The sequence below is a fragment of the Cheilinus undulatus genome, linkage group 19 (assembly GCF_018320785.1).
Source record: "Cheilinus undulatus linkage group 19, ASM1832078v1, whole genome shotgun sequence".
NCBI classification, from domain to species: domain Eukaryota; kingdom Metazoa; phylum Chordata; class Actinopteri; order Labriformes; family Labridae; genus Cheilinus; species Cheilinus undulatus.
In genome coordinates, this window is record NC_054883.1 from 29500327 (window position 1) to 29521300 (window position 20974).

Here is a 20974-nt window from a genome sequence, read left to right on the forward strand (position 1 = left end):
CTTGGTCACTTTGCTGTTGAGGTCTTCCAGGTATGTTCTACTGGGATGAGACCTTGAGGTGGACACAGAACTTGCTGGAGGGGTTAAATATCCCAAAATGTCCAGAGAATGCCTCAAACTCCCACTGGGAGAATTGGAAATATCACTGGGGGAGAAGACGGATGGATGTATTTGTGCTTACATTTGCTGGGCTCCCATCCTATTTTGTATGCATCCAAATCAAACTTTAGCTTTATCATTATTTCAAAAAGCATATCCAACTTAGTAGTTGCACAACTTTCACAAATATAGTCCTCAAAGTTCCCCAGTTCCCTGCTTTAAGGACGTTTTACTTTAAGGTTAAATGAACAGAAAGCACAGCCAGTGTTTGTGTAGCTTATCACTTAAATATGAGATCCTCTATCGATTTACATGCCACACTATATTCATTTTGTTGCTTAAACAGAGTCTTTGGGGGCACCTTGAGGTGTTGCATCCTCAAACTAGCCTAAAAGAAATCTAATCAATAAAATGAACTAACCTGCAGAGGCAGTCTTTATCCTGCCCATCCCATCCACTCTGCAAACTCAATCTAATATTGCCATTCCTCCTTGGCCCTGATTCACATGCAAAACAACAGCCAGACAGCCTGTCTAGAGGCCAAACTCGCAAATACACACTCACACAGACAGGAGTACCCAAATGTAGATAGACACAAAAGCACCAAAAGTCACAGTTTGTGTATTAGTATTCCTCTCCCAAAGTGATGGCATTAGAAAAACCCATATTCTAACAGTGCCTTTCAGAGGGAAGTGCCCTTCAATCTTTCATTGGTTATGCACAAAGCCAGGAGAGAGTAATTAAAAACTCCACACCCAGGGACCTCGACACAGAGAGGGAGAGAAAGAGAGGGCCAAAAGAAAAAAGGAAAAGCTTCAAACATTTCTGGCCTCCCTGGTGGAAAGAGATGGAGGGAACGAGGAATAAAAAGTGGAGTGGAGCAGACAGAGTGGGAGGGCCGTATCCTTGACAAGGCCACATATCCTCTGTAGTCAAGACCAATGGAAATCAGGTATTTTACACCTTAAACAAGGCCAGACATGATCATTAGGCAGCAGAATTTCAGCTTTTAGATTGTCCTCTTGTTCATGCTGATCGTAATTACTCAAGTGTTATGAGTCTGAGGGTGCTGGTTAAAAGATCGAAGGACATTAAGACCTCAGAGGATGGCACCAAGAGCTCTCATCTGACACTGATATGTTGAAGAGCTGCTTAAAGTCTCAGGCTAAAGATATCTGTGCTGACCTGAAACCCATTTTTGAAAAATTCTGAATATAAAGATTTATTAGACAACCAGCCGTTGTAAGGTTTATACCTCAGCTGCCCTAAATGAACAGCATTGGTAATTAGCAACATCATTTTTTATGATGTTGTAACGGTTAATAACATCAGTATGCATAAGCTCTTTAACTGAAATAATATTTTTAAGGCTAAAAAAAATATTATTTTGTTATCCATGAATTTTAAAATGTACTGTTTTGCAAAAAAAAAAAAAAGAAAACTAGTAAAACATATTATTATTTCTTGATTAACATGTGAAATTACAGTTATTAACTTTTATTCCTTAACAAAAGAAAAAACTTTTAGTGGTTGAATGTCATGCTTGATTAATTTCTGACTTCTCAGAGAATCCTAGTGAATCGGCTCAAATTTGGGTATGAAAAGGTGAACTCAGTTTGATTTCCTCATTCCTATTCAAAATGGTAAATAGTCGAGAACTCACTGACAATGAAAGAGTCCGAATTAAAGCACTTCATGATGCAGGATGGTCTCTGAGACAAACAGGGAAATGTGCCAAGGAAGAGGCAGGAAACAAAAGCTAACTGAAGCAGATGCAGACATTTCAAAATTGTACGTATTAGAGACAGAAGGAAGACCAGTGCTGATCTTCAGGCAGAGACAAATGCTTCTAGATCAGAGTCTGAAAAAGTCTCCAGAATGACCATAAGAATGACAACTGATGGAATAAAGCTTAAAGGTAAGAATAGCTGCTAAGAGGCAAATATTGAGGCCTGCAGAAAAACCTCAGATTTGCCCGGGAACACAAACATTGAACTGTATATGACTGGAAGAAGGTACTATAGACGGATTGAACTCATCGGACAGCTTCATCATGATTATGTCTCCAGAAAAGACATTTTGATTGAAACATTTTGATGCCAGATGCATTGCACGCACAGCGAAACATGGTGGAGATTCCATCATGGTACGCGGTTCCATTTGAGGAAACAATGTAGGCAAATGAGTAAAAAAAATCACGTTATTATAAACAAGAATGTCTACAACAATATCTTAGTGCATCATGGAATCCCTCCTGGACTGAATCTGATTGGTCGTGGGTTCGAATACCAACAAGACAATGACCCCAAGCATACTTCAAAGCTGTGCAGAGACTATCTGACCAAGAAAAAAAGAATATGGAGTACTGACCAAGTAAAAGTCCAGGTTTAAATCCTACAAAACAAATTGGGGATTTAGTAGATCCAAAGATTGATCACATGAAAGAGCAAGTATGTGGAAACAACTAGAAATTATTTGGAACTCAATAACAAAAGAGACATCAATACATCAGTACAAAGCTGACTCAAAAAGCTGTGTTTAACTTTTGACTGACTGGTTTTAAAATGTCTGATTTTGATAACAATGTCTCTGTATATAACATCTTTTCACTACCTGGCCAGTTATTTTAAGCAGAAATAAGACTCCCTATAAAAATGAAAACTGATATAAATCACACAAGTTTAATAAAAAGGTACTGTTATCCTATAGTACAACAAGTTATTTGTCAAGAAAACCCTCATCAAAAACATCTAAATATAGTTCCTCAATTTTTCAGGCTTAAATATCAGTAATTGCTCGAAATCCTATGCAAAAAAAAAACCTATCATGACATTTAGCATTACTATTCACCTTTAAAATGTGTATGTTTCATTGAGAATTGAGAATGAGAAACTTTTATTTTTGCCATGTGCTTTAAGTGATCTTTATACATGGAGATCTTGCAAAATCAACAACGGAGGGATGACTTTATCTCAATCATATAACCACTAATGCTCTGCATGCATGAAAGTAAAAATCTACTGTGACACTGGGGATTTACTCTGACTGCTGGGTTCTGATTGTGTATGTATATAAGCTGTATATACTGCTGCCAAATAAGGGCGTCGCCTCCCCCCCCTCGGGTGGCCTTTGCCCCACCACCTGTGATGGCCCCAGGTGAGCTGTCTGATAGCCCGAGGCCTCAGACCAAACACAGAGGCTGTGTTTGTGTGCACACACACTACTTAGCATGCAAACAGAAGCACTTTGAACTTGTGGAGTAAACTTCAAAACAATACTTCAATGTGTTTGACTCAAAGCAAAACCTTACTGGGAATACATTAATATTTTCATGTGTTTTGTAGCTCTGAGCTGTGCATTCAACTAGAATTCAAATATGAAACTAAAGAGAAAAGTCTAGAATAAACAAGCACAAAGGAAGTTATTTAAGTTCTCAGACTTCAGCCATTACAATGATGAACTTCACACAAAAATAAATTAATAAATGCAGAAAAAAATCCTCTCTGAGTCCATATATGTGGTAAACTATTAAGGAGCTTAGTCTGCTGCCATTCCAAGGCTAAAGGAGCTGACAGTAGTGCAGCTAATAGTTTGTTGGACCTAATATTATTTAGGACTATCTGGTACAGCCTGTGGTATATTCAAAATATAACAAAATAAGAAAAAAGGATGCAAAAGAAAAAAGAAAAACAAATGAATAGCCAACCATCTTTTAAATTGAAATTTTGACATAAATCTGACCAAAAACATCCATTCAATGGATCATATTGATGATTTATAAGTATGCCGTGACAATGTCAAATAGTTGTTAGTAAATGAACGATGCCACGGTTACTTGGCAAAAACATTATGACTTGTGTACGTAAGTGAAGGACCCCAGACTTGTTTATGCAAACACAGGATGGGAGGTTGTTATGGAGCCTGTGCAGAGCACTTAAATACAAACTTGTAGCCAGTGCTCTCAACTTCTTCATAACCATGCACAGCCTTTGAAATGTATTAGCATCAATACAGTCTTCAACCCTTTCTGCTTTAACATCCAGAGGATTTTTAAGAACAGTGTGGATAAACTGAAGGAATGAAAAGAGGCCAGTCCCTCTGCTGCTCTTGCTGTCTGAGCAAGTTTAATTTGTTTTGCAAACAGTTGAAAGCGCTGTTGCCATCCAGACTGGCATGGTGCTTACTGGGGATGCAAAGGTGCATTAATCTCGCAAAGGAGAGAGACTGGCCAGAATCCATGTCTGTCATCAGGCAAATCTATTTTGCAAAGCTCCAGTCTGAAATGACAGACCAATCAGCGTTATTTTGAGGAGAACCCGGCAGTTGCTATGGACAGGGTTAAGTTTTACTAGAAGCCAACAAGCCATTGGCAATAGCCTCTGCCAGTGTAGCATTTAGCTCAGATGTTGCTACAGTATAGTGGCAGCTTTATCAGAACCAGACCAAAATTCTTCACTAAATCAACAGCAAGAACAGTGATGAAAGGTTCTGATGACAGAAACCATTTACTTTTGCTTTTCTCTTCACCTGGCTTTGTATGAGTTTGCAATAGTTACAGGTGGGTTTAGCTGTACTGTAAGCCATTATGTACTGCAGCTGCTGGCAGTGTAGTGATTAGCTTGGATGTAGCTATAGTATACCATCAGATTTACCAGAACTTGAACACATTTCTTTATGTCTTTGCACTTCTCCCGACTGACCTCAGCATTAGTTTTATCCACAAACAAGCACCAGCATTCTTAAAGATACAACAGCGCCTGTCTGCAGAGCTTAGATTACTACACCTTGTTTTCTCTTTTTGCTCTGACCGGCCTATCATGAATGTGACAAATAAAACCCTTCTCCAACCACCTTCTGATAATATTTTGTCAAGAGCTGCCCCTCCTAAATGTTTTGTCCTTTTTATTTGGCAAAGGAAGTCACCTATTGGATGAACTCTGACCTGTTTTCATGATCAAACACAAGAGAAAATGTTGGAATAGTAAGACTAATTTACCAAAATAAGTCATGAAAACAATTTTGGTATAGGGAATTTGATTAATTGTTAACTCAAACCTTCGTATCATTATTGGCATTGGCCTTAAGTGCTTTACAACCTTATAAGTACCCTATTATTTTGTAAATGATGGTGATGATCACATCGGCTTGAAAAATGCAGCTGCTATCACCACACAACAAAAGACAAACACCTATAAAACACCAAAAACAAGTCTTTTTTGTGTGTTTCTGTTGTGCATTGTCTGCCCTAGTGGAGTCTAACACTTCTTTTCTCTCAGGTAGTAGCAGACAGGCAGACAGAGATTGAAGGAAAAGGGTAAGTGAATCACCCAAGGACCTTAAAATACACTTTCGCTCTCTGGTTACCAAACCCCTACCTGTCTTCAAGCTGAGCAGCTGCCAGTGTTGGGCCACTAAGTCAATCAGTCTGTCAGTCAGCCTGTCAGATTTTCAGCAGCTCTGCTAATGAGCAGGTGAGTATACATGAGCCAAGCAGCCCATCAGAAAGTGAGTTATGCTTACCGGGCCTACGCTACAAGTCTTTGTCAAGACTTTAAAGACACTAAAGTCAAAAAACACTCTCACATCTAAAGACAAGAAGCCATACAGTGTAAATTTTTGATGGGATGTCTTATTAGAAGTTGAAGCTAGACTCCTTTTAAGCATATTTTGCAAAATTCTCCAAGTGGAAATGCTTGAAAAAATTAGAATAGAGTAGAAAGAGAGGCTATGTTGGCCCCAGCTGCCTTTGCATATGCATGGTTGGCATTATTTGATTTGAATGAGGCCATAATATTAGTAAGATTTGCTTTAAAATCTTTAATGATATTGAAAAGGCATTCCCTTACTCCCTGAGGAACAGTTTCGCAGGTGAAAAAGGAGCCAACTGGATGAGGTGGACCAGTTAGTAGTATCAATTTTAGTTAATAAACCTGTCCATTTGCTTGTTTAAACATTTATTCACTTTACCAAATATTGGACCAAATCAGACTAGCCTGGTTTGATGTTTGTCTGCTACAGTGAAATCGCTTGGAAGGTAGACAACTTTAATGTTGGGCAGCTGGGTAACCACAGGCCTGCCCACAGATTTGGCTGAGCCCCTGACAAACACAGTGAATGGGCCTTGTGATTTATTGATGATATCAGTGCATGCTTGTTGGCTCATTGGCACTGGTGCTAGCATCCTGGCTAACAGTTACTTCATTTTGGCTTCTGATGTTGTAATTTATTTGTGACACGGTGTAACTGCTTTTCCAGGCCATTTTTACCAGTACTATTTGCCATTTTTCAGCAATTTCCTGCACTTTTTGGCCTCTTTTACTAATTTTTGCTACTTTAAACCACATTTTGCCTTTTTTTTCACCCATTTTCGTCACTTTTCTCTGCCCGCTTTCATTACTTTTAACACATTTTTGCAACTTTTAACCCAATTTTGCCACATCTAAAAGCCCAGTTCACCAATCTTTCTGCCCATTTCAGCTTCTTTAAAGCAGTTTTTGCCACCATTAAACCCTTTCCACAACTTTTCTTCACATTTTTGCCACTTAACATCAATTATTTTTGCCCCATTTTAACCCATTTGTATCCCTGTTTCATCCAATTTGCCGACTTTAAGCAATCTTTGACATGGGTAAACCCTATCCACCACTCCTGCCTATTAATCCACTTTACACCCTTTTTTGCAACTTTCCAACTGTTATTGTCTCTTTTGGCTCATTATTGCCACTATAACCCCCCTTTTCACCATTTCTTACATCCACATTTCACAATTTGCTATGCCCATTCTTTGCCACTTTTACCCATTTTGCTTTTTTCCACCTATTTTTGCATCTGTTGCCCAATTTTTGCCAATCTAAAGATATTTTTGCTTTTTCTAACACTTTCTTGCAACTTTCCTTTCATGTTTGCAACTTTAAAAATTCCATTTGACCACCTTTCTTGCCCAGTTCAGCCACTTTTGAGTAATCCTTGCCACTTTTAAACTCTTTCCACCACTTTTCTGCCCCTTTTCCACTTTACACCCGTTTTTGCCACTGTCCAACTGTTTTTGCCTCTTTTGACTTATTATTGCTACTAATAACCCCTTTTCACAACTTTTTAAACCTTTTTTTGCCAATTGTAACCACATTTCACAATTTGCTGTGCTAATTTTTTGCCACTTTACAACTATTTTTGCATCTGTTGTCATTTTTCCACTCTAGACATATTTTTGCTCCTTTAAAATCCCCTTTCACCTTCATTTTTGCTTTGTTTAATTCTGCTTTTAAGGAAAGGGGTTACATTTGGCTGGGCCCCAGAAATATCCAACTTTATGGGTGGTCTTGGGTAACCAGTAAGTCAGCTAAATGGTCACTGTATTAGCTATAATTAGTATGCCATCCACTGGTTTATCTCTGCCAGCCACTGAAGTGTTCATCCAGCAAGACCTCTGGTAAACCCACCAGTGACCCAGCGATCCGCTCAGCCAGCAAGGAGATGGCCAAGTGGAGCTTAACACCACTACTATTGGCACAGACCTGAGCAGAGTCAGAGCCAACATGCACAACGCACAAATACACAACTAGCCAGTGGGGACAGCACTGTCATTATCTACCATCTGCAGGCCTGAGTGGCCTTCGCCTGGAGGGAAAGGTGGCAAAGAGGGGAGAAGAGTAGTAACGAGGGAGGATGCTCATCAATGTGCGGTGGTAAACACACAATGTGAGAATTAACACGCTCTCAAAAATGCACAAAGAAAAGGCTTTGAGCCTGTGAGAACATACAGGGTTTGCTTTGTGAAAAAGAAGTGTACAACCAGCATGTCAGACAAGAAGAGAGCAATTACATCAGTGTACACTGAGAGAACAACCTGGCAGACAAAACACCCTCACAAGTCAGCGTCTTTGTGCAAAATGTGCATGGATGCCTCCCACGTAGTTCTCTACTCTTTGCACACATGTTAATAAAACTGCATAACCCTTTAACATCCCCCTTAACTGTTTCTAGGTGTCAAGTATTAACTGAAAGAGCCAAGTAAGCTCAAATAGCATGGCTTATGCCTGTGCATAGTACATAATAAACACTGGTGTGATGGTACCTCATGCATGTTTCAGCAAAGCATACACAAGACCCAGCCATGCAGTTTCAGGAGGCTAACACAAACGAGAAATCCCTGCAAGGAAGCCTCAGACAGAATAAAAAGGACACGGCCTGGTGAGAAAATGAATGTTTTTTCTGCTGCTCCTCTCCTCTTCTCCATGCTGTTTCTGTGGTTATCATGGGCTGAAGCCAAGTGCATCACATCACAGAGCCAAGCAGAGCTGTGGCACTGAGGTTTCTAGCTGGTAAGAAGTGAGCGTGCTATGGTGTGTTGGAGTCGAGCTTCGTGTGGAGCAGGCTTGCATCCTGGAGTGTAAGAGATGTTGCTTGGAGACATGCAAGTGCATTAGTGATAAGAGTAGAAGCTAGAGTGAGTGTGCAGTCTGAAGTGAAAGCAAAGACATACAAGCAGAACCTATGTGTTACATCATGCAACCCTTTGTATAATATCTTCATTTTTTGATATACAATTTTGGGATTGTTCTCATTTTGGTAGAAAAATACTGATGCTACATCCCAGTTCCTTTTTGGTTTCTCAGTGTGGCACACAATGTGGTTTCTGTTCAGCTCTTCTTCTGCGGTCAGCAAAGTCTGTTGCTGGGTTTAAGCACAAAAACTACTCTCTTAGCCTAAGGAAAGCACCTGGTTTGGCCTGTTGGTGGCCACCTCAAGCAATCCAAGGTGCACTACAGAGAATTTAGAAAGTATTCAGATCCACATCACTTTTCTCACATTTGTTATGTTGCAGCCTGATACTACAGAAAAAAAGTATTTTATTCTCACTTATCTATACTCAGTATCCCATCATGACAAAGAAGAAATAGAATTTTAAATATTTTTGCAAATTTATTGAAATTTTAAAAACTGAAAAGTCACACTGACACAAGTATTCAGAGCCTTTGAAAAAACACTTAAAATTTAGCTCAGGTTCCTCTTATTTCTCTGGATCTTTGCTGAGACCTTTTCCTTGACAGGTGCCCACCTGTGTTACATGATTTGGAAAGGCACACAGTTCTCTATAGAAGGCTGACAACACATATCAAAACAAAAAACGAAGCCATGAGGTCAAAGGAGCTGCCTGCAGAGCTCAGGAACAGGTTTGTTGCAAAGCACAGATCTGGGGAAGGCTAACCAAGAACCTGACGGTCACTCTGACTGTGGAGCAAGGCAGATGTGACATGTGGAGATCATCCCTGCAACCCTCAACTGATGTGGGCTTATTACAGAGTGGCCAGACGGAAGCCTTTCAGTGCAAAATACATGAAGCCAGCTTGGAGTTTGTGAAAACCTTTTTACTGATAGAGGATGGCAGTGGATGAGAGAGTGGGAGTGAGACATGCAGGAAAGGAACCCCAGGCTGGACTTGAACCCTAGCCGCCCACATAAAATAAGGGCCTGCCTCAACCACAAGGCCATTTGCACCCCGTAAACAAACATTCTGCCACAATGGCATTTTTTCTTGCCCTTATTGAGATGGCAAAGTTCATGGCAAACATACTGGCAACCAAAATAATAGATATCTTGATTCATAACACCCTGATGAATAAAGACAAAAGGATTACAGTAGCACATATTGGAATTATTTGCTTTGATATCCACACTGTCTTGTCAGCTGGAAAGCTGCAGCTGTGAGGAGCAGAATCTGGTCAGGCCAAAAGATTCTTAGGGAAGCATTCACAATCCCAAATCCTAACAACAGTGTGAGGGCTGAAGACTTCACAAGGTGTGTGTGAATGTAACACTTAAGACCTACAGCTGTTTTCAGTGGTGGACAATGAAGGTTTGAGGAGGTTAGTAAACACTGAAGAGAAAGAATAAGTTTACATTTAAGCCTCATGCACACCTATGGCACTTTTTTGCCATATTGTATGTCAAGTGACACTGTTGCTGTTACTCCACGATAAATATCATACAGTAAGATTTTTGTACCGTTACATCCCTATAAGCTGCATGAACACTTTTATAAATTGCTGACTATTAAGATATCAGAAAGTCATGTCCCATTCCTACATGCCACATGTTGAACAATGTGAGCAGTAGTCCTAAATCAACAGCTTCATATGTATCACCTTATGGCTTGTTAGTATGGTGCATTACTTTTCATTGACAAAAGTACAGATTTGTGATATATATGGCTCAGAACATCCAAGCTTCAGTGAGCAAAGGCTGTTGCTCCTGCAGTTGGTCATTTTGTTTATTTCAGTGTGTCAGAGCTGACTACCTCTCTGTCTGGCTCTTCTCAAGATGGAGACAAACAGGTCAGCACACTGTTTGTCCAAAATAAACCACAACTGACAGCTTTGGGCTGTTACATAAACACCGTCAGACAAACATTGACAGCTTGGAATAAAATCAGCTGAAAAGTCAATGTACCAGCGTTTGCTACCAAACTTTTGCAAACCACATTGACAGCACAGCCATCTCAAAGACGTTAAAAAACCCTCACTATTCTTCAGACGTACCCTTGAATCAAACATGTCAGAAATGAAATGGATTTCATTTTGTTCGCCTGTCAATCTAAAGGTGAAACATTTCAGTATGTCCCTCTTTATTCTCTCTCCTTATAGCCTGTTAAATAGATGTTCACCTCTCTGCTCACCCTCTGTTCTTTATAAATGAAGGCTGGTGTCTTAGCAAGGCAGCTTGTGCCCTCTAGTGCACATTACCCCCCAAAACCAGCAAGGAACTGGGATTTCTCTTGTTCCCGTCTTTGACATGCTCTGGCAATGAAGCAAAGACAAGTGGGGCTATAGCTTTAAAGGAGATTTCAATGCATACATTTTAGGATAAAATCTGGTTTTATACACATAGGGCCACATCTAAAGAAAAATAAGAACATAAGAGCATTATTTCCACCAGAATAGCTCTATGTAAAGTCAACATAAAAGGCTCTAGTGTTCAATAGGTAAATATATTCTGTACAGTCATTGAAGCAAAGGGACATGAGGACACATCGCGCCCCACCCTGTGCATAATGGGAGGTTACAAGACAGTGTGGGGGTGTACGTCTGGGGAGTGCTGCTGAACTCCCGTAACCTCAATTATTCAGCATTAGGCCCCGCTATTGATTTCCTGTTGGATCGACTTACTGAGTCCCGAGCATTGGGACAGTGACACGCTATAGCCTTCCCTGGGAGGGATCTTTAAGACTGGATGGATGGATGGGAGTCTGTTAGATGGAGAGAGAAAAGAGATACAGATCCATTGGAGAGAAGGCTGTAATTAAAGATACCCCTTATCATGGTCGAGATAGATGAAGATGTCACAGCCTCGTTGACTAGTTAGTTAAAGGAGGCTGGGGGGCCGGTAAGGGTCGACATAAAGACCTTAGGGAGGAAGGGTGACGCTGCATATAGAGGGCAGAGGGTTCCCATGGCTGAAGGAGGAACAATATTTATGTTTGAAAGGAAAACTCTGTGGTTGTCAGATATGCAGGGGGAAGACTAATTGGTTGAGGATATGGGGTATTATTACTGGGGCTGAGGTTTTAGGGGAGTCGGGCCATTTTCTCAAGCATCCATCAAGTCAACCTCAGTGAAAACAAATAACGTAGCAATGCCAGTCTCTGGGTTTCACACATGTACTTAGACCATAAGCTGTGAAAACAAGCGCAAACAAAAGAAAACAAAAGATGAGTAACTTGCATTTTTCTTCTCTATCAGATCATGTAAGTCTGTCTTCTCTGTGCATGGTCAGACATGGCTCAGCTTCCAGGTAAAGCAGATGGCAAGAGATGCCTTTCTGCAGTTTCTCCTTGGCCCAACCTTGAGAAGCTGTTCTGGGCTGAAGCTGAGCGCTGATCCAAGCTGAGCTAGTCTGTAGGTTGACGGCTGAAGGGGGCAAAACTGAGGCTGAGTACACGCTAAGTGGAGGAGTATGAGGAAGATGAGGGGGGTGTGAGGTGTCGGGAAAGGTGAGAGAGTGCCGAAGTGAGGAGGAAATCTTCAGACTGAATGTACAACTGCATTTCAAGATACACTTCCCTAAAACCTAACCTACAATTTTCATTCTTGTTTTAGATTAAAAATATTCGGCACTGACCAGGAAAAGATATTCACTTTGAACCCACTGTAAACAGGCTGGCATTCTAAGCAAATATTAGGCCTAATCTTTTAGGTGTTTTAAAGGGGTCCCATCAAGGTGATGCTTGTACATTATGTAGTAAAAAAGAACTGTCTCAGCTAAAGTCAGGATTTTTGCCACATAGATCTTCATATAAAAGGAGTCCAATTTGGTATTTTGGTGGGAAATTACTGGACACAGAAGAGACGCTGAATTGATGTACAAAGTCATTTTCATTGTTTTTTTTTTTTTTTTTTTTTTTTTTTTTTAACTAAACTGGATAAATATTTAGTTCTAATTACCATGTTTGTGTTTCCTTCCATTTTTAGGCATTAACAATGAGATCAGCCCATATCCTCTATACTGCAGCCAGCCTCAGGGAAGCAATTGAGTTATTTCAGTGCCATATTTTTGTGCTTGCAACATCGTCCATTACTGGGTTTGGCACTGCATCAATGGATTCACATTCAAAAGAGGCCCAAATCTGATTTGGGAAGATCAGATTTCAGTGTGATTTGGGCTGTGGAAACTGTTATGAGAAAAAGACAGATCTAAAGTGGAGGCAGCTACATTTGGTAGAAATTTGTATCTGTTTTTGATGAATCTATTGCTTACATTTCACAAGTGTTAGTGAGCATTTTCTCCAGAATAGGCTGTGGGAGATTTTAATCTAACTTAAGTGAGCCATCTGAGGGCCAACTGAGGTTTTTTGTTCTGATTTTCTTTTTGCAGTCAGTCACAGCCAGACCTATCAGCTGTCCCGATTCCCATGAATTCAAGACTAGGGGAGGAAGACCTTGTGGCGCAACGGTAGCGCGTCTGACTCCAGATCAGAAGGCTGCGTGTTCAAATCACGTCAAGGTCAACTTTATAACAGAAAACAACAGCCTGCTTTGTCCACACTAGGTGAAAAGCCTTATCTGAAGTGGTGAAATCAAAGTTGATCAGTCCTTCAATCAGATTTTTGACTTTCTTTTTGCATTCATTCACAACCTGTTACAACTGTTGTTATACTCATGGGAACAAGAAAATCTGGTAGCACAACATGAAAAAATATAGACCTTGTGGCGCAATGGTAGCGCGTCTGACTCCAGATCAGAAGGTTGCGTGTTCAAATCACATCAGGGTCAGAAGTTTTCACCAAAAATGGAAACCTGTATGATCATACAACGCAAAAGGAAGCCTTATTTGTTAGGGGGGAATTTTCACAATTGATCCATTATCAGTCTAGGCCACCCACACTCAGTGAGAAGAAGACAATAGTCTGCTGTTCAAATTGCAAAATAGCTTGGTCATTTATAACATACTCTTACTTTTTTGTTTAAAGAATCAACACATCGTTCAGTGATGCTATTTCATGGTGTTTTAATGTTAGTGAAACTGCACCTCGAGACTCAGCTTGGCTGCTTTCATACTGTAAGCCTCAAAGCACATTTTTTTTTTTTTTTAAATTTCTTTTAGCTCAAATCAGTAACACGCATTAGTCACAATTTCTCCAAAAAGGGTATGCTGTGTCCTGATTGGTGGATTACAGCTCCAGGAAACAGGTCTTTACTTTCAAATCTTAGGTATGGAAGGTGCAGTCTCCAAGACCCAGAAGTGGAAAGTTGACCAAAAATCTGAATGTAATCTGGACTTGATTAATGAGTATTTGTTTGTCATGCTGGCAGGTTGAGTTCTGTCAAAAAGTAAGTCATTCCTGATAAAACTGTTCCAATATTGATTGTTTTTGGGGTAGATTTAATTACCATATACAAAGACAATAGATACCATAAAAATGGTACAATTTCTGAATTCAATAGGGCGATGGATGGGAAGGTCTGGGAGGCCTGATTTGACCCCAAGCTGCTAGTGAATGATCACTGCCATTGACCATGTAAAGACTGACAAAGTCACCCATTTGTTTACTGATTAGTGGTGGTCACCATATAGAAAACACTGTCTCACGCCCATCTCAGACTGGGCACCTGTTTGTTTCGTGACAGCTTTATCATGTGCCAGCGTTTGCCTGCAACGTCAAAGAGTAAGTGTGCCCTGTCACAGCCCTGTCATTCAGTTTAACTTTAATAAATTCCCCTAAAAGTGACTCAATTCGTTTTTTTGGCCAGGAAAATTTCAGAATGAAAGCATTACGTTCCAATGAGGAAAGTTTCTCTACAGAAATGCCAAACCAGGCTTTTATTCTGAAAAGCACACACCTCAAGTGTATGAATCCTTCTTACTTTGCCTGTAAAAATTCTGCGCACATGCATATCTGCTTAAACAAACACAGCTCTCTGTTTATCAATATCCAGTCAATTTTGGCTATTTCAGAGACAAGCACAACTCACAGTAATAATAGGTGAGACTTCCATTCTCAAGAGCAGTCTGATCTACTAAAACATATGCTGAAAAGAAAATAAAGCTGTTACACAACCATTATGCAGCGACCATGCACCCATTCTGAAATGTCTTTAAAAACAAACTTTAAGTCAGCTAGAAAACATAAAAGGTGGTACTAGGTTAAGCTCCAAGCCTCTTAATAATTAACTACAACATACTGACTTGCAATCACATCAGCCATGCCCCTAAATACACATATTGCACATCATGTTTGAATGATTTTCAAACATTTAAGAGAAGAACTTTACAAGTCTTCTGTGGCTTTGTCTGTCAGTGGAGTTGTGTTTGATGAGGTGTGTGTGGTCAAGGGTTGTTAGAGGTGAACAGGGCATGGCTGGGGTCTCAGCAGTGAGTGGTAAGCTGTCTGCGATGGAGCTCCACCTCCTAATCAAGGCTTAATTGGCAGTGCTGATGACAAGTCTGGGCTGTAGGGCAGACCGCGGCGACTGTTTACTGCTGTGCCCGCTTTCCTCTGCTGACTAAAGCGGTGCACAGATATCCATGTATCCTCAGTAGCTATCTATTCAGGTGAAATATTGATGTTTGAGAATTTGTTTATGTCAGTGCTTGGAGGCTTTTTAACCTAAGTTTATATCTGTCAAATTCTCTTTTGCATCTGCTGCACTCTCATATTCTAGCAACAAATCTCTGTCATAATTTAGAAACAGTGTTTAAATGTAATTGTCAGTCAACAGCACGGATCAAAAGGCAGCATAATTACAAGAAGATATTCAACTCATCCTAATATCATGAGCAAGGTCATAGCTGATACCTGTCAAAACTTGGCCCTGAGTTTGAGACTTATCAAATAGTTAAGAGAGCAGCAGCCTGGAGGCTAAATTCATTCTGACACACAGCGCAAAACTTTGGCACAACCTTCTGCATATTGAAGGAAGAAAACATCCAACTGTTGGTGCTCAGAGGGTTATACAAACACCAAAGAGATTCTCAGGCGTGGGATGAAGAGGGAGATAAAGAGCGATGAATGGAGAGGTAAAATAAAGACCTGCTCTTCACAAGATGGCAGAAAGCTCGGAGCGGACTCGCACACGACGGCATGAATGTAAATCAGCAGGTGGATCATCGTGTCAGCTGCTGTCAGGGTGGAGAAGAGGAGCCATGGATCTCACCCCAGTCTGAGAATCAACACTCATATTCTCCACAAGAAACTTCACTTTCCTGTTTTCCTCTTCATACAGTTTTCATTGTTTTTCTTCCTTTTTGATTTGTAGCCTCCGCCTACAACACAACAGTCATCCCTCTCTGTGTTGTGTTTCTCCACTCTGTCCTCCTTCATAGCACCGTTCACTCATCATCTCTATATCATTTGCACAAATATCAATCGGCCAATCTCAAAGAGGGCTGAAGCTTTTTAGGCCATCAGTCCCGGAGAAGTTCATCATCTGAATATAGAGTGATAAATGAGCTTCTCCGCTGAAGCCTTACAGTTCATTTTCAGTGCCACGGCTGAGGGAGCTGGCGGCTTACAGACATAGAGGTACTGGAGCAATGAATGCAAGAAAGTGATTATACATATGAATCACTCTGTCTTATGTATTTTTATGTACTTGTTCTTGACTATAAATCTTAAAAATAAAACTGTGTTTTGAGGCACTTAATATGAAGTTCTATTTAAACCATAAAATTTTCCTAATTAAAGGGGCTATATGCAAGTTTTCCGCTTTCACACTTCCCATTTTTGAGTATATATTGGTGTGCACTTTATCCCGATGTGAAGAACGAGTCTCTTTATTTCTTCCTTGTTTGCCTGTATAAGTCTGTTGAGTCATTTGTCTGTAAAGAACTTGAATTTTCCACGAAATCTCAACAGATGTGACGTTGGGTGCTACGTAGTACACGCAACCCCCTGCTCTGTTCATACCTTGCTACGGTGTGTAGAATGGAAAGAAACGGCAATAGAGAAGGCTGCTTCCACAAGTAAATGACTGGCTAGTGCAACCCAAAAAATCCACACAAACTCAGCATAAACATAAAAAAACAAGACAGTTTTATCTGCTGAATGAGATCAAGCTAAACAAGAGCTTGACCGTCGCAGGGGGGAAACGAGGGTAAATATCGGTGGAGTATTTGAGAAACAGAGGGAGCTTCACTCTGTGCCCGGGATAAATGCTGATCCAGACATGGCCGTTTTTCTGTAGAAAAGGTAGGGCATGACTTCGGACCATGAAATACAATGTAGTGATTTATGTTCTATAAAACGTATGCTAAATTACGTTAGCTTGCTTACAAAGATGCTATCCAAGCAACACTAACATCACGTTGCTCATTTAGTGTTTCATTTTGTTACTTCACTTACCTCCTCTGTATACATGGTGCCAGTTAATCACCTTGTTTGCATGTGCATCAGCTGATAAATCGCAAGGCTTTTCCATGCGCAATCAGTGTGCCGTCATGGACAGGCAACACAATACTGTTGTAGTTTCCCTAATGGTCAGCTTTGTCGCTACACTGTTTTTTTTTTTTTTTTTTTTTTTTTTTCTAAAATTTACAAATGGCTTCTTTAAGGCTCGAGGATATTAAAAATGATATGAGGCAGGGTTAGCACTAGCTTAAGCCCTGGTCCGCACATTGGTGGGTATCTTTGAAAATGGTAATAAACCTGCCTATAATCCATTTAACACCATACAAGAAAACGCCCTGCTAAAGAGCATGCCAAACCTACAGTAGACTGTTTTTCACTGTGCAGTAGAGGGCTGGACTTTCGCAACACACGCCCACAAGGAAACGTATTCAGCAGGTCAGTCCCAGATCAAAGCAAGCTATCTTTAGCAGTTCTCTGTGCTCATATCAAACAACATAATACAGGAAATGTGTCACAATTTGCCATTAGAATCATCCACTGAGAAATCACAGTTTATTTTCTGTTTTTTTGTAATCTTGTAGTTGCCAGTGCATAAACATGTCTGAATTTGGCTCTATGTCCATGCAGCCTAATGGTTTAATGCTTTGTTAAAACTCCATGTAGAACTGTGCAGAGACGCTGAGCCATTATGCAGTTATCTGGAAAAAAACCCTTTCCAAGCATATTAGCTTTATTTTATTAAGCATCTAATGATGAGAACGGTAACAGCACTGCATAAATAGAGTAAAGATTAGTCTGCTGTTCGTGAGAGCTGATGGAAGTGTGCTGTAGTTTTTATGACTTTCCAGAGATCAGGAAAAAAATTGTCCTCTGTATGACTTAAAAATAAATGATGTGTAAATAAGGCTGGAAAATATTACTTCAACTTCACTATCACTCATCTATACCTGAAGATCTCAGCTGCTTTTTTATCCCACTGTGGCACCTTTTCGCATGACGATGATGTGAGTGTTGTGGATGCTTTCTTAGAGTTTTCCTTCATTCAGGGAGGAAACTTACCTCATCGAGGTGGTGATTGAGTACATTAATATTATCATTCCTTTATCAAATGCACAGTCAGTTATTCTGAATATTAAACATTGATTGCCAGAATCTGTGCGGGGTGAGGGACACAGCTGTTGCAGATGCGGAAGGTAATGGTCAGAAACCGGTGGGAGCGGGACTAAAAAAGAGGTGGAAATCCAGCAGATAAAAATGTTAATGGTCAAAATGTCCGACTAAAAAATATGTCAATTACCGGAGAAGTAAATAGTGAATAATTACATATTATGTAATGTGTTACCTAGAACATATTCTGCAAGAATCCTTGAACATAAAGTAATTTTACTACGAGCTAGTTCTTGTGCAGTGCTGGGGTTGTTTACCTGCTCAGGTAGCTGAGTTAAGCCAATGCTCTGCCATGCGTTGTCTTTTATTAACAAATAATGAAAAAAAAAAGAAGTTAAAATCTATGTGATAAAAAGTTATATGAAGTTTTATTTGCCAGGTACAATAGCTGATATGTCTATCTATTTCTTCAGTAAGTCATAATTTGTTCATGACTTCTGGACACTCTGTGTGGAAAGTTTTTTTGGCAGGACTGAAACAAGGAAAACAATAAAACAAAGACAAGAGCCGAAGCAGAGAGAGACACATTCACTCACACTCCAGCTCTCCACAACATTCAGAGAAGTGTTTCTGGCCGGAACATCACTGGCCTTCTCCGCATCACCAGAATGCCAACCCCAGCTGCATATCCAGCTTCTCCTCGGCTCTATACAGCTGCAAATCTCCTCAACCCTTCTCAAAGGCTTCTTTGGATAGAGGAGCACACGTCAGGAGCCAAAGCGTCAGCTCTTCTAGCAAGTGGACAGCTGATCTGCGTAGAAAAAAGGCCTTGGCAGGAGGGTGAGGCAACAGTGTCTTGAGGTGCAAGAGGAAAAGACTAATCTCCAGCTTCAGAAGATGTGTAAGCTGCAGCTTTTGAGGAGCAAAATCTGCAGATTTTTCAGCAGGCACTGACATACAGTGACATCTGCACAGAAAAAAATTCCTGACAAGTGGATGTAGAACCAGTCCTGAAGCAGCTGAACCGAGAGAGAACATCAGATTTTTAAAAGAACAACATGAAACTTGAAGTAACTTGGCAGGCTGGGGATGCTTCCCTGCTTCCTTTACTTATGTCTTATTTATGACTTAAAATCTTCTCATCTCAATTTATATCTTAAAACTATGGCCAGGGACTTTTTATAGCATTTAATTCAACATAATTCTTAGAGATGCAGTGATTTATTATTAAATAGATTTAATAGTAAATAGATTTGCTGAGTGCTTTTAGTTTCAGGAAAGAGTGATCAGTCCTAAGATGATTTTGGATACGATGGATCATCATCCAACAGTAATTTAGTTCTCTTTTTATAGTCAATGAGCTGTTCATTGTCTGTGGTTAAGGACTTGCTCTAGATCAGAGCTTCAGTACTGTGCCTAACTTTTAGGCATGTTTGTGCTGCAAATTGAGTGTGGATTAAGGTGTAGATATGGCGAGTAAGCCTCCTTACGGCACCATCAGGTGTGAAGGAGGACTGACACAATCCTTGCCTACTCTGGATGTCCTTGCATATTACCAGAGGCATGGAAAAATGATCTGTTGAAAAAATTACAAAGTCTACACCTTTAGGCTTGCGTACAGGGTGGATCTGGTGAGTAAATACAGCCTTAAATATGGTACTATCCAGGCAGGTAGCAGGGTTACCTCGGTCCCATAGTTGTAGGCCTGTGCTCAAAAAATTGATATGGAGGTATATCATCACGTGCATCTTGCTAATACATGTATAGATACAGATGTTACAGAATTGCTAGGCTGTACCTGCCGTGATGGCAGTTAAAAAATATAAATATCCCATGCTGCAGTTGACAAAAAAGCCAGAAGATTGCAGCAGTCATAGAACTGCACGCTGCAATACTAGAACACACCTCTCACTCCAAAACAAGTTGATTCTCAGACTGGGAACAAGGATAGTGTTTATCTACAGGCAGCAAGCTAAAAGCAAAGACACTGGATTATTTCAGGATTCTTCAAATGACAAAAAGTGAAGAATTAGGCACCAGAGCTTGAAGGCAAAGCTTTTGGTTTACTGGTCCATATATGTTCCCACCCTCACCTAAAGTCATGAGCTCTGGGCAATGATTTAAAGTATGAGATTGCGGACACAAGTGGTCTAAATGTAATTCCTCAGTCCTAGAAATTGGGTAAGGAGCTCCCCAGAGCAATCTCAAAGTCGAGCGGCTGCTCCTTTGCATCTAATCAGGCTACCTCCTGGCCGCCTCCCTGTGAAGGTCTTCCAGGCATGTCTAACTGAGAGAAGATCCCAGGGCAGACTCAGAACTCCCTGGGGGGACTGTATATCCCATCTAGCCTGGGAACACCTTGGAATTACTCAAGAGGAAGAGGAAAACGCTGGGAAGAGGGAAGTCTGGGTTGACTTACATCACCTGCTGCCACCGCAACCCAAACCCAGAGTAAGCGTAAGAGGATGGATGGATGGATGGCGGTTCTAGTGTTACTGGCAATATGTCTCTTTTTTGTGTGGCTCTTGGGGGCCTCAGCTTTCCTTAAATACAAGTAGTAGGCACTACAAGGAAAAAGGTTTGGAACTGCTGTTGTTCAGATGTGTGCTGTATTTATGACTTATGAGCTTGGCTAATATCTCCAGTAAATGGCTGTGAAGTTAAGTGGGCTGGTCTGAACCATGAAACTCCAGGGCTGAAAATAAGTCCCACTCAAAGTTCCCCTTTGGTGTCTTGTTATGGTATTTTAACACATGAACTAAACCAGCCTGATCTTGAGTTGTTCAACAGTTTGGTTTGACACTGTGGGTTTTGTCATACGTTTATTTCAGGTCGGGTTGAGGAGTCCATCCTTGTTAAGTCATGAATGATGCACAGCACCGAGCCTTGTGAGGGTTTTATACACTGAAATTTCAACAAAAATCC

General features: G+C 40.5%; 1 protein-coding gene and 2 non-coding genes across 3 annotated transcripts in view; 2 read left to right on the forward strand and 1 right to left on the reverse strand.

Annotated features, from left to right (window-relative positions):
• The window catches only part of LOC121527569 (partitioning defective 3 homolog), a 604468-nt gene that overhangs the window by 412013 nt on the left and 171481 nt on the right, over nt 1–20974 (reverse strand). The window lies entirely within an intron of this gene.
• trnaw-cca lies at nt 13031–13102 on the forward strand. Its single transcript has one exon. It is a non-coding gene; the product is annotated as a tRNA-Trp (tRNA).
• Nucleotides 13296–13367, forward strand: trnaw-cca. Its single transcript has one exon. It is a non-coding gene; the product is annotated as a tRNA-Trp (tRNA).